Source organism: Ursus maritimus, unplaced genomic scaffold (genome assembly GCF_017311325.1).
Source record: "Ursus maritimus isolate PB19 unplaced genomic scaffold, ASM1731132v1 scaffold_26, whole genome shotgun sequence".
NCBI classification, from domain to species: domain Eukaryota; kingdom Metazoa; phylum Chordata; class Mammalia; order Carnivora; family Ursidae; genus Ursus; species Ursus maritimus.
In genome coordinates, this window is record NW_024425119.1 from 6,435,297 (window position 1) to 6,450,642 (window position 15,346).

The window sequence follows — 15,346 nt, forward strand, 5'->3', positions numbered from 1 at the left end:
CTTACATGTAACACCAGTGCTCATCATAACAAGTGCTCTCCTTAATACCTGTCACCCATGTAGCCCATCCGTCACCCATCTCCCTCCATCAACCCTCTGTTCCCTATCATGAAGAGTCTCTTATGGTTTGCTTCCCCCTCTCTCCTTCTCTTTTTTTTCCCCTTCCCACACATTCATCTGTTTTGTTTCCTAAATTCCATATATGAGTGAAATCATATGGCATTTGTCTTTCTCTGACTGACTTATTTCTCTTAGCATAATACATTCTAGCTCCATCCACATCCTTGCAAATGGCAAGATTTCATTCTTTTTGATGGCTGAGTGATATTCCGTTATATCTATGGCTATTGTAGATAATGCTGTTATAAACATAGGGGTGCATGTATCCCTTCAGATCTGTATTTTTGTACCCTTTGGGTAGATACAAACTAGTATAATTGCTGGATCATAGAGTAGTTCTATTTTTATGCAAATTTTGAACTCTTCTTCCAAGTCATTGATGAAAAGTATGGAACATGTATACAACTCTTTGTTCATGTCTCTTGGGACTTGACTATAGGTTGACCTCAACCCACTGAGACTGCCTGATTCCCTGGGAGCTAGTTCAGCTGCTGTGTCATTTTCAGTGAATCCTTCCTAGATCCTAGAGACTATCACTTTCTAGTATAAAAATTCAAAACCATCTATTTAATCATCTTTTCTAAATGGACTAAGCACTCCAATCAAAAGGCACAGGGTGTCTGTCCACATCACTTGGCATCAGGGAAATACAAATCAAAACCACAATGAGATACCACCCCACACCAGTCAGAATGGCTAAAATTAACAAGACAGGAAACAATAAATGTTGGTGAGGATGTGGAGAAAGGGGAACTCTCTTACTCTGTTGGTGGAAATGCAAGCTGGTATAGCCACTCTAGAAAACAGTATGGAGGGTCCTCCAGAATTTAAAAATAGAGTGACCCTATGACCCAGCAATTGCACTAGTAGGTATTTATCCCAAAGATATAAATGTAGTGATCTGAAGGGGCACCTGTACCCCCATGTTTATAGCAGCAATGTCCACAATTGCCAAATTGTGGAAAGAGCCAACATGTCCATCAACAGATGAATGGATAAAGAAGATGTGGTATATATACAATGGAATATTACTCAGCCATCAGAAAGGATGAATATTTACCACTTACATCGATGTGAATGGAACTGGAGGGTATTATGTTGAGTGAAAGAAGTCAATCAGAGAAAGACAATTATCATATCGTTCCTCTCATACGTGCAACATAAGGAATAGTGCGGGGGACCACAGGGGAAGGGAGAAAAAACTGAAGGGGGGAATCAGAAAGAGAGACAAACCATGAGAGACTATAGACTCTGGGAAACAAACTGAGGGTTACAGAAGGGAAGGGGATGGGGGGCGGGGTAATTGGGTGATGGGCATTAAGGAGGGCACGTGATGTGCTCAGCACTGGGTGTTATACATAAATGATGAATCACTGAACTCTACATCTGAAACTAATGATGTACTATATGTTGGCTAATTGAATTTAAATTTTTAAAAAAAGGAAAAAAGAGGCATAGGGTGTCAGAATGGATAGAAAAACAAGAACCATCTACATGCTGCCTACACGAGACTCATTTCAGAATGTTCAATTTAATCTATAGTGTCCTGAAGTCATCTTTGTCTCCTGTTTTGAAAACAAAAATATCTGCCTGTTTTCAGTATCTGATCCATTTTCATGATATCTCAAATATTATAAACAGTTGTCAAAGATTGTAAACGCTAATTCATTTCATATGTTAGTGTGTAGTTTAGTGAAGCCAGAAATTTGAATTTAAGAATACACTGAGTAATCACTTTTTGTCTCTTTGCCTTTTTCTCCCATAGAGGTTGCAAATAGATTTGGAATCTATTTATTACCCTATACACATGCACACAGAAACTTTCCCCATAATCCATCAAGGAGAACAGAAAACTCTAGTTACTCACCCAAGACCACAGGATGAGGAATGGGAAAGACGTCTCATGAAGTCACCTGGCAATATCACGTGCTCACAGTATGTCCCAAACACTTTCCATCAGCTCAGAGCCTGAAACAAACTGGCAAATTGAAAAAGATTGTAAAATGTTATAACTAGGAGCGAATTTAGAAATTGTCTAGTGCAGCCCCTCATCTTGCAGATAAAAGTGAATCTCTCAGGAGAAAGTGGGTTAATGAGTATTATGTGGTATATCCACGAGGTGGGCAAGTTTAAAACATTCCTAATCCACTGTTCTTTTCATTATGCTGGGTCACTTTTCTAAATCCTAATTGGCATATCAGATGGAAGAAACAGTTATTAATGGTGCAACTGATTTTGGCAAAACAGTAACAAGACTTTAAGTAATTTTATGAAAGTGCATTGTAAGGAGTCTGAAATAGAAGGAAATGACTCTTGTAGACATTCCTTAGAATGGTCCTCATACCCTGCTCCCTGTCACTCCTTCCACTCAGCCATCATCTCCATTTTAAAGATGTGGAAACTGAGTCACAGAAAAATTTGGTAATTTTTCTAAATTTAGAGGTACTAAGGGATTTGAATCTAAGCAGAGTGGCTCCAGAATTTGTGTTTTTAGCCATTAGACAAAACTCTCTCTCCTATTCACTGATGGTTTCTAGGCGTACCCCATCCAGAATACACCCACTAATAGAGGTAATTGCTTTTTTCCAGCAGAACGTAACTTCCTTACCTGATCCAGCTGATCCGATAAACTGATGTGTACTAATGGGCACAAATGAACTGTGCTTCTCAATATACACTTTTTGACAGAGGCTTTCTGGAGACGATGACTTTGCATGAGTTTAGTTCAACCAACATTCTTCAAGTACAAGCCCCATGAGGGATCTATTACAGATATTCTCAGGAGAATTAACCTGGACCTTCCTTTCACATGTTAAAGTAGTCTGCCGGGGGTGTGATAAATAATAACACCCTGTGTCTGAGATGTACAATACCTTGAGATCTCTCCCCCCCCCCACTTGATCCCTCTCCTGAAGCAGTTGAATGATGAGGCAATGCACACCCCATAACTTTGTGGGATCTTTTTCTTAGGTGCAGCACCAAGGGTCTCCCATCTGTTATCCTATTTAATTGTCACAACAATTCATTTACAGATGAGGAAACAAGTTCTTGCCCAAGTTCTCCAGCCTGAAAGTGGCTAAATTGTTGGGATTCAAAACAAGTTTGGTTCTACAGCCCTTGCTTTCCTGTTCATCTTCTTTTTCTTTTCTTCCTTCCTTTTTTTTCCTTTTGCTTTCTTTTCTCTTTTTAATTATCCTATGCTCTCTCCCACATATTAGCCCATTTTAGGATGGATTTCATCCAAGGGGATTGGTGAAGGGATTTCACAGAAGTAGGATGGAGATATATGCTAAATTCATCAAGCTTTCTTGGAATTTAGGTGGAATGAAGGCTACACTTGGAGACTGAGACATGCTACATCATTTAAAACTTGCTTCACACAAGAGATCAGACAAAATGCTAGATGCTCTCTAAAGTGTGACATGGCCCAGGCAGCAGAAGGGTGAAGGGTAAGAAATACCTAAAGAGTCAGGACAGACTGCCTCTTTGTCCCCAGCCTAAGTAGCCCCAAAAGGATACCCCAAAAATGAGAAATGTAGAACATAAGTTGCTACAAGCTCAATATTTCCCAAACTTCTATCTTTTGCTCATCACATAATGTTTTTTCCTGTATAGGCGTATCAATAAAACTATTATAAACTTAATATTTTTCTTTAAATTGATTAATTTGTTTTACTTAATTAGAGAGATGTTTCCTTTTTTTTACAAAGATATTGAAGCACAATATTCATGTAGAGAAGTTCCCTAGTCATAATACATGACTTGATAAATTTTTGAAAAGTAAACCCTCATATGTAACTATCATCCAAATTGAGAAATGATCACCAATACTCTAGAAGCCCTCATTCTGCCTCTTTCTTAAGCACTACACTTTCTCCTCAAAGGTAATCACTATCCTAACTTCAAATACCACAACTTAGTTTGGCTTCTTTTAGCAACTTATTAAAAACGAAGCTATGACACCCAATGCACCACGCAATACGTGCCATCCTTACAACCCATGTTACACGCAACTAATGAAACATCGAACTTTACATCAAAATAAAATAAAATAATAAAATAAAGAACTATCAGATTAAATTAGGCCAAAAAAATGAAGCTATGATATTATATATGGCTTTTTTGTCCATCTTTTTTTGTTCAATATATTGGAAGTCAGATTTATCTATGTTTGTTGCATGCAGCAATAATTCACAATTTTCATTTCCTGTAAAGTTTTCCATTGGATGAATACACTACAATCTATTTATTCATTCTACAATTGAGGGATATTTCCATTGTCTCTAAAATATTGCAAATACAAACACTGCAAACATACTGCAATGTTTTTTGGTGCAGAAGCACAACATAATTCTATTGAGTATGTATTTTGTCATGGAATTGCTAGGCCAAAGATAAGTGTATGTTCACCTCTACTAAATAGTGATAAAACAGTTTTCTAAGATAATGGTACCAATTTATATTCACACTAGCAGCATATGACAGTTCTGGTTGCTCTACATCTTTACCAACATTTGCTATTGTCAGGGTTTTTTAAAAATTATTTTTAGCCATCCTGGTGTGGATGCAGTGGTATTGCACTGTGGTTTTAATTGGTATTCCAATTTTGACTAATGGGGTTGTATATACTGTATCATGAAAAGATTTTCATAGCCCTAAGATAGGAAAAGATTTCTTAAGACATAAAGGATGAATCATAAAGGAAGAGATTGATCATTTGGACTATATTATTTTTTTAATAATAATTTTTTATTATGTTATGTTAGTCACCATATAGTACATCCCAAATTTTTGATGTAAAGTTCCATGATTCATTACTTGCGTATAACACCCAGTGCACCGTGCAATAAGTGCCCTCCTTAATACCCATCACTGGCCTATCCCAATCGCCCACTCCCTCCCCTCTGAAGCCCTCAGTTTGTTTCCCAGAGTCCATAGTCTCTCATGGTTCATTACCCCATTTTTCATGATATAGTCTATATACCTTATTATTTTACCTTTCGTATTTAGGTTTGCAATCCAAATGTAGTAATTTTTGTATCTAGTATGAAATAGTGGCAAGATTCATATTTTTCCATGTGAATACCTCATTGATCAACACAATTTTTTTTTAATTATCTCCGTGTCTTTCAGTGCCATAAGTGCCCAATATATTATGAGTATGCTTATGCATTCCTTATACTGGCCCATTAATATATTAGTATGTTCTTATGCAAATACCACATTGTCTTAATTGATACAGTTTCATAATGACTCAGGATATTAGGTAGTATAAGTCGCTAATTTTACTGTTCTTCACTACTGACTTGGCTCAACTTGGTGGTTTTCAGAAAAACTTAAAATATAAATTTGAGAATCAGCTCATCAATTCATACACACACACACACACACACACACACACTTTCCTGTTACTTTATTTGGGATTATATCAAATGAATAAACCAGTTTGAGAAGAATTGACATCTTTATAATATTGAGTCTTTCAATCTATGAACATGGTATATCTTTTCATGTAAATTTTCTTTTTTTATAATAATTTTTATTATGTTATGTTAATCACCATACAGTATATCCTTCGTTTTTGATGTAGTGTTCCATGATTCATTATTTGCATATAACACCCAGGCAAATCTTCTTTAATTTCTCTCAATAATGTTTTGTACTTTTCTATGTAAAGATGTTATGCATCTTTTACTAGACTTATTCTTAATACATATGTTTTTATTCTATTGAAATGAAATTTTTAGATTTCATCTTATATTCATTTGTTGCTAATAAATAAAGATTTTTTGCAAATAACATGTATTTATGTTCAATTCTCTACTACTTTACTATTAGTTCAGTTTCACCTGCAGGATGCTCTTTCTCTGTTTTCTGGCCTTCTTTGGAACTAGTATTTTCCACAACCCCCTCATTAACTTCTTAAATATATCTTCTTTTATTACTCATTTTGTGATCCTTGAATTATTGAAGTTTAATATACATTAGTACTTTCAGTTCCCAAAGAATGCAAGGATCTTAGAATATTGTTCTCATTTAAACTTACTGCTCTTATCACATGGTTTCTCTCATCTATGGAACATAAGAACTAGGAAAATCAGTAGGAGAAGAAAGGGATAAAGAAAGGGGGGGTAATCAGAAGGGGGAATGAAGCATGCGAGACTATGGACTCTGAGAAACAAACTGAGGGCTTCAGAGGGGAGGGGGTGGGGGAATGGGATAGACTGGTGATGGGTAGTAAGGAGGGCACGTATTGCATGGTGCACTGGGTGTTATACACAACTAATGAGTCATTGAACTTTACATCAAAAACCAGGGATGTACTGTATGGTGACTAACATAATATTAAAAAAAAAAGAAGAAGAAGAAGAAGAAGTGCACTTGTCATGAGCACCGGGTGATGTATGTTAAGTGTTGGATCACTAAACTGTACACCTGAAACTACTATAACACTCTATGTTAACTAACTGGAATTAAAATAAAAACTTAAAAAAAAAACCTTACTGCTCTTGTGCTTTGGTTGTCATGAATTTAATTCTAAGAGATATTTTATGGTTTCATATAGTTAGTATCCATTCACACTTGCCATATATTTAACCATTCTTTTGCTTTCTGTTATTTTCTTTCATATATTTTCTTACTTCTATATGAAATCATTTTCCTTATGTAAGAATAACTCCCTTTAATAATTCCTTCAGTACAGATCTTTCAGTAATGAATTATCTCAGTTTAATTATCTGAAAATAATTTTACTTCACACATTTTGAAGGATATTTTATTGAATGAAGAATTCAAGATTAACAGTTATTTCCTCCTATACTTTGATATTTTCTTACTCCCATGGTTTCTGTTGAAATGTCCTTGGTAAGTCTTACTGCAGTTGAAAGTAATGTGTCTTTATTCTCTGGTAAACACTTTCACATTTTTGTTTTTGTCTTTGTTTTCAGCAGATTTATTGTGAAATGCAGGGCAGTTTTCTTTCTGTTTATTCTGTTCCAGGTATGCCAAACTTCTTGAATATGTGACTTGGTGTCTTTAATCAACTTTTGAAAATTCTTGACCATTATGTTTTCTGACATTGCTCCTGTGCCATTCTCTTTTCCTCTCCTTACTCAGGCACCAATTATATGTGTATTTGATCTCTCCTCTGTGTATCATATGTTCTTACATTCTTTTATGTATTTCTTAATATTTTTTCACTCCATGCTTCTAACTGGATATTTTCTACTGATCTCTTTTTTGGTACATTAATCTCCTCTTCAGTTGTATTTAAACTTCATTCTTAACTTTCTGTTAGTCTTTCAATTCTAGCATTTATGTTTGATTCTTTTATATAGAGTCATGATATTTCCCATCTTGCTATTAATTTTTTAACATAATAAACATAACTTTTAAAATTCATGCATATTAACTTCAATATATTGATATCCTTGGGTTTTCTTCCTTTTGTCTGATTTTTCTTTCTTGTTTCTTAATCTTTTGGACAGTTTTCCTGGTGTGTGTAAGGACAGTTATGTAAATATTTGAAGCATGGTGTACTCCAGTAAGGATTTTCTTTTGATTCTGTTGGGCACTGAGGCCAAGGAAAGATTATCTTAATCCTATTTTGAACTGATTGAAACGTGGGTTTCTGTCATTCCAAAAGTGGTTCTATTTTTGATTCCTCCTTACCCTAAGAAGTAGCCTTTCAACAATCAAAACTGAAAACACATCTCAGTGATTCTTGAACTGCAATTGTTATTTCTGAAGTGTAGAGAGATTACTGAAAGTTCACCTCAGTTTTTTTTTAAAGATTTTATTTATTTATTTGACAGAGACAGTCCAGCGAGAGAGGGAACACAAGAAGGGGGAGTGGGAGAGGAAGAAGCAGGCTCCTAGCGGAGGAGCCTGATGTGGGGCTCAATCCCAGAATGCTGGGATCAAGCCCTGAGCCAAAGGCAGACGCTTAACAACTGCGCCACCCAGGCGCCCCTCACCTCAGTTTTTTATTCTCTCAGCTGCCACTTACAAATCAGCATCTGCTTCAAGAGAAAAATGCAGCTAAAGATCAGTGTCACTTCTCCGTGCTTCCCTTTTCTCTGAGACTTTGTCTCCTCATGTTCATACTGCTATGGTACCTTTCCAATTACTTCAAACATTTTTTTTCCTATTTTTTCCTCCAATAGTTTACTATGGGAATCTTCAGACATAAAGAAAACATTAAACTGTTTTACAGTGAACAGCCACATACCCATAGACCAGATTCTATAATTTACATTTTTCATGATTGGCTTATTATATGTCTCTCCATCTATCTATCCTTCTGTCCATCCATCAATTCAGCTTTTTTTTAAGGTATTTAAAAATATATTAAGGCCATCAGGACACTTCCCTTTAAATATGTTAGGATGTGTTTCATTAACTAGAGTTCAATATTGTTTTACAGGCAATTTTCTTTAGACACAAAAATTGCATTAAGTGAATTTTGTAAATTTTAAGTAAACACAGATTGAGTTTTGACAAATGTATACACTGTATAACCCAAACCTCTATCACTCATGCCTCTTTCCAGTTATTTTCCACTTCCACCACCCCAGAGGCAACAGTTACTATAATTTTTTTTGCACAACAGATTATTTTAGCTTGTTGTAAAACTTCATAAATATGGAAACACATACAATATATGATTTTGTGTAAGGCTTAGTTCAATATAACACTTTTGAAATTCATCCATATTGTTGTGTGTATTCATAATTTGTCCTTATTTTATTGCTGAAGAGTAATCCGTTGTATGAATATACAACAACTTGCTTATCCGTTCTCCTATTGAAAAATACCTATGATATTTGCATCCTTTGCTTTGCTCCTGATCTTAGGGAAAATGTGTTCAAAAGTTCACCATTAAGCATTATGTCAATTGTTGGTACTTGTAGATTCTTTTTATAAGATTAAGAAAGTTCCCTTTTGTTGTTAGTTTGTTCTATGTGCTCATGTGTGTGTGTGTTTATCACGGATAAGTACTGAATTTAATACTGTCATATGCTTTTCCTAAATCTACTGAAAATACACTATGATTTTTCTTCTTTATTATATTAATAGAGTGAATTATATTGAATGGTTTTCTGACCTTGCATTACTAGAATAAATCTGACTTGGTGATAACATATATATTGCTGGATTCTGTGTGTTTTTTAAAGATTTTTTGCATTTATGTTCATAAGAGATATTGGCCTATAATTTTGTGTATTTTTTTCTTTCTTTCACTTTTTTCCCTTTCCTCTTTCTTCCTCTCTCCTTTTCTCCCTCTCTTTCTTTCTTTCTTTCTTTCTTTCTTTCTTTCTTTCTTTCTTTCTTTCTTTCTTATAAATGGCCCTGTCAAACTTTGGTATTAGCATTACACTGGCCACATATAACAACCAATAAAATGTTTTAAGTATATTATTCTTTCCTAAATTTTGATAGAATTTATCAGTGAAACCATCTTTTTCTTTTTCTTTTTCTTTTTTTTTTTTTTGCTGGGAAGATTTATGATAACAAATTCAATTTTTCTAATAGATAAAAAGCTATTCAAATATTCTATTTGACCATGTGTTAGCTCAAATATTTTGTCCATTTCAACTAAGTTGTCAAATTTATTGCATGAAATTTTTCATGATAGTCTCCTGCTTTCCTTTTAACATCGGTAGGATCTGAGTGACAGTCCCTCTTCATTCCCACTATTGGTAATTTTCTTCTCTTTCATTTCCAATATAACTAGGAAGTAACAAATTTTGTTGATCTTTTCAAATTTTGGCTCTGTTAATTTCTATTTCATTGCTTTTTTCTTATCTTTATGATTTCCTTCTTCTTATTTGTTTTTGGCTTACTTTGCTCTTCTCTTTCTAGATATCTAAGACGAAACATTTGGTCATTGATTTTTAGATATTTCTCTTTTTTTCATACAACCATTTAAGCTGTAACTTTCCCTCTAAGTACTGCTTAATCCACATCCCACAGATTTTCATATGTTGTATTTTCATTATCATGGAGATCAGAATATCTTCTAATTTCCCATGTGATTTCCTCTGTGACCTATAGAATAGTTAAATGTATGTTGCTTAATTTCTAATTATTTAGAGGTTTCTACACATCTTATTTTTTTATGTGTTATGTCATTTTATTCTCAGAATAATATAATAAAATATATTATTATCTGCATTTTTTTAATAATAGTTTTTATTATGTTATGTTAGTCACCATATGGTACATCCTTAGTTTTGTTTGTTTTTTTTTATTATTATTATTTTATTTATTTATTTGACAGAGAGAGAGAGAGAGCCAGCAAGAGAGGGAACACAAGCAGGGGTAGTGGGAGAAAAAGAAGCAGGATCCCAGAGGAGCAGGGATCCCGATGCAGGGCTCAATCCCAGGACTCTGGGATCTCACACTGAGCTGAAGGCAGACGCTTAACAACTGAGTCACCCAGGCACCCCACATCCTTAGTTTTTGATGTAGTTTTCCATGATTCATTATTTGCGTATAAAAAGAAAATATTCCATGCTCTTGGATTGGAAGAATAAACATAGTTAAAATGTCTATGCTACCCAGAGCAATCTACACTTTCAATGCTATCCTGATCAAAATACCAATGACATTTTTCAAAAAGCTGGAACAAACAGCCCTTAAATTTGTGTGGAACCAGAAAAGGCCCTGAATCTCCAAGGAATTGTTGAAAAGGAAAAACAAAACTGGGGGCATCACATGGCCGGATTTCAAGCTATACTACAAAGCTGTGATCATAAAGACAGCATGGTACTGGCACAAAAACAGACACATAGACCAATGGAACAGAATAGAGAACCCAGAAATGGACCCTCGGCTCTTTGGGCAACTAATCTTTGACAAAGCAGGAAAAAACATCCAGTGGAAAAAAGACAGTCTCTTCAATAAGTGGTGCTGGGAAAATTGGACAGCTACATGCAAAAGAATGAAACTTGACCACTCTCTCACACCATACACAAAGATAAACTCCAAATGGATGAAAGACCTCAATGTGAGACAGGAATCCATCAAAATCCTAGAGGAGAACATAGGCTGCAACCTCTTTGACATTGGCCACAGCAACTTTTTTCATGACACATCTCCAAAGGCAAGAGAAACAAAAGAAAAAATGAACTTGTGGGACTTCATCAAGATAAAAAGCTTCTGCACAGCCAAGGAAACAGTCAAAGAAACGAAGAGGAAGCCCATGGAATGGGAGAAGATATTTGCAAATGACCCTACAGATAAAAGACTGGTATTCAAGATCTACAAAGAACTTCTCAAACTCAATACACAAGAAACAAATAATCAGATCAAAAAATGGGCAGAATATATGAACAGATACTTTTCCAATGAAGACATACAAATGGCTAAAAGACACATGAAAAAATGTTCAAAATCATTACGTGTCAGGGAAATTCAAATCCAAACCACATTGAGATACCACCTTATGCCATTTAGAATGGCAAAAATTGACAAGACAAGAAACAACAAATGTTGGAGAGGATGTGGAGAAAGGGGATCCCTCTTACCCGGTTGGTGGGAATGCAAGTTGGTAGAGTCACTTTGGAAAACAGTGTGGAGGTCCTTTAAAAAGTTAAAAATAGAGCTACCCTATGATCCAGCAATTGCATTACTGGGTATTTACCCCAAAGACACAGACGTAGTGAAGAGAAGGGCCATATGCACCCCAATGTTCATAGCAGCATTGTCCACAATAGCTAAATTGTGAAAGGAGCCGAGACGCCCTTCAACAGATGACTGGATTAAGATGTGGTCCATATATACAATGGAATATTAATCAGCCATCAAAAAGAATGATTTCTCAATATTTGCTGCAACATGGACGGGACTGGAGGAGATTATGCTTAGTGAAATAAGTCAAGCAGAGAAAGACAATTATCACATTGTTTCACTCATTTATGGAACATAAGAAATAGCAGGAAGATCGGTAGGAGAAGGAAGAGAAGAATGAAGCAGGGGTAAACAGAAGGGGAAATGAACCATGAAAGACTATGGACTCTGGGAAACAAACTGAGGGCTTCAGAGGGGAGGGGGGTGGGGGATTGGGATAGGCCGGTGACAGGTACGCATCTTATTTTTGTTGATTTTTAGTTTCACTCCATTGTAGTTGGAGAATATACTCTATGTGATTTTTATTCTTTAAATCTTATGAGGCTTGTTTTATTACCCAGTATACAGACTATCTTTGTAAACTTACCACATGCACTTAATAAGAATGTGTATTCTGTATTTATTGGGTGTGGTGTTCTATAAATAGTAATTAAGTAGAGGTGATTGTATCATCTTTGCTTTTACTGGTATTTAGATTATTGTAAGTTCTACTAATTGCATAGACAGGGGTATTAGAATCTCAAGCTGTCACTGGGAATTGTCTTTTTCTCCCTGTAAGCTTTTGCTGCTTCTTATGATACCAACCAATGACTCCCCTCAAGCTAAAAATTATAAAAGACAGAAAACTCACCCTATCTTGTTCTCTTCTTGAAATGTCAACTCCCCTTGAGAATCTGCCTACTTTTCCATCCTCTTGTCCCCAGCATATATCTGTTATCTGTAGAAGGATTTACACAACCATATCATAAGTAGAACCTTCAGATGGCTTTTTAAAATATTTTTTCCAGCTTTTCTAGGTATTTTTGGTGGAAAGATTGGTATATTACAATTTAGTCTGCTATAATCAGAAGTGAAAGTCCCAAATAAATGTATTTTAAAGGAATTTTTGAATTGATAAATTAAAACAAATTAAATATAACTGTTATAATTTAAAATGTTTATCCATGTACCACCAAAAAAACCCTTAATATATCAAATATAATCTTATTATATACATCCCATGCTTGGGAAAGTACATACTTGCTAAAGTGACCAGATCACTGAGATGCGATTGTTCAATCACCCATCCAAATCTGAAACCCCTCCACAACATTTTTTGAAGGTGGTCCTACGCCTGAGCTTGTCAAGTAACAGGAAAACAACTCGCTATCTGTGAAGCAATTGGTTCTATTTTTGGAAATTTTCTATGTCAGAACCATCACCCTTGTCTTGACTTGAAATTTGTGCCCCTGTAAATTCCACTCGTCAATCCTAGTTCTACCCCTTGAAGTCTTGCAGAACAGTCACATTTTCATTTACATAATAACCCTATAGGTATCTAACTCTTTTCCTACTTATTGGATGCTCCTAGGCTCCTGAGATCCATAATGCTAAGGACAGATAACTGGTGCCAGTTCTTTTACAAGAAAGGAATGAGGAGGTAAACAGGAGAGTAAATAATTTGACCCCAGGTTTTATTGATTGCTTTATTGCAAGAAGAAATTTTTTTTATTCTACCAAAGAAAGATTTCCCTAGCAAAATTGATCCTTTGCCACCTTCAACACAAAGGAAAGTAGATTTAAAAAAAAAAAGGCAAGAAGAACAATTTGGGAAAAAAGATTCACATTAGTGCAAGTCTTAAAGGTGATCTATAACATTATTGAAAAATACAGTTCATCTAATTAATCTTCTCTCTTCAGAAAGGACCAGCCAATAAGAGAGTATCCATTTCACTTTTAAGGTTGTCTTTTGACCTCTCCCGTGATTAAAACTCTTTTCCAATTCCTACTGAAACCTTGCCTTCTGCATGTGAAGTTAATTTTCTCTTGGTTTGCCAGGGGTGCACAATGGAAACAAAATAAAGGAAATGAAATATTAAACTAAGTTGAAACAAGTAATAAAATAAAGGAAAGAAGAAAAGGTAGGGAAGGAATCAGAGGGAACTGGAAAACATTTCCACAAGGAAAGCATGAGATGTCTCTATCTCCTGGGGGTTGCATGGAGAGAGTAGAGGAAACAATACTGGGGGAATCAGGAGTTTGAGTTACATGCTGTCACTGAAGAGCCTCTTAATAACTTCCTCTGTGAAATCAGGGATTTGACTAGGGGAATCTCAGGCGCCTTCCCATCTGAAAGAACATAAGTCATTCACTCATTGATTCTACATTGCAGGCAGTTTTTGTTTTCCAATTTGAGATGTGGAGTGTGGACCAGTGATTCACACTGTGAATCTTCTGCCAATTATCAGTCCATCCTCATCTTAACCATCTAACTCCCTCCTAACCCGGGGAAAAAAAAAAAGACATAGTTTTTGGTTTATTAATTTCTATGCATAAAAGTCTATTTCCAACTAGGTTGTGTACCTCTTTCATTCACTTCAATTTTAAGATGCCTGTAGAGGGAGCCTGAGGAGATCAATACAGGTAGAAAGATAATCGCTATCATCAATTGCAATGTTATTCTTTCTATTCACCCCAAAGGAGCTAATTTCTAACTTTTGGGCTCATTGTTGAAAACCTTTGGCAATGCATCTTTTAAGCTGTGGGAGAAGAGCCAGTGGAACTCTCTTGTCCTCATGTGGACATGGTGAAGCAGTGAGAAACTCATCTGACGCCTCATACTTACTATCTTGGCAGCAACTCCAGATTTCAAGTTCATTCATAGGCAGTTTTGAACACTGGCTTCCCTGCTCAGACTGAGCTCTAAGTGGCATTTAAGTCTATGTCCATGCTAGAGGGAGAGACATTTGCATGACTCTATATTTGTGACTGTATGGGATTCAAATGAAACATTTGTAGCAAAACATAACTACTCCGGGGCTCTATAGTTTCTGAGTGAGTTACAGACTTATTACTTAATGAGGCGCTTAGGACTCAAGTTTTTTCCTGTGTATCTCAATGTTGCAAACACTAGCAACACCATTTTGATTAGCTTTTCAATCACTGGAGCCAAGCCAATGGCCTGCCCCCTTGGAAGAATTTCTTAGTAACCTGGCACTGTGTGGCTTTGTCCCACCGCTTGTAGAAGCTCTCGGGCCCAAGGCGGTCATATGCTTACACAAATGCATCCTGACAAAGGAACCTTCTGAAGAGATGGGAAGTGCTGAAACCAGTCCTTTTTCCACATACCAAGTCACTGTTCCAGTGTGAGTTCCAGTCACCTAGAAATGTACGCAAAGGGCCCACAACGCGACCTCATCCTACTTAACTTCATCGTCCATTTCCTGGCTTCCCTCCACACCAGAGGACAACCCTGAGCACAGGAGAATCGCCTCTATGCATACCGTAGCCCTGCTTCTGCTCTCAGCCTTGGACTACACACGGCAGAGCTGGTTCACGTGGGAGCTCCTTCGAGTGTGCTTAGGCAAGTTGCTCGTCCCTCCTAGACCTCAGC

At 36.0% G+C, this 15,346-nt stretch overlaps 1 long non-coding RNA gene across 1 annotated transcript in view; it reads right to left on the reverse strand.

The window, feature by feature from the left end:
* LOC103656211 overlaps positions 1-12,693 on the reverse strand; it is a 29,283-nt gene extending 16,590 nt beyond the window's left edge. The window contains exons 1-2 of the long non-coding RNA XR_566574.1: positions 12,605-12,693; positions 1,988-2,098 (exon numbers count right to left, since the gene is read on the reverse strand). This is a non-coding gene — a long non-coding RNA (uncharacterized LOC103656211). The remainder of the gene's footprint in view (positions 1-1,987; positions 2,099-12,604) is intronic.
* Positions 12,694-15,346: the final 2,653 nt, after the last annotated feature.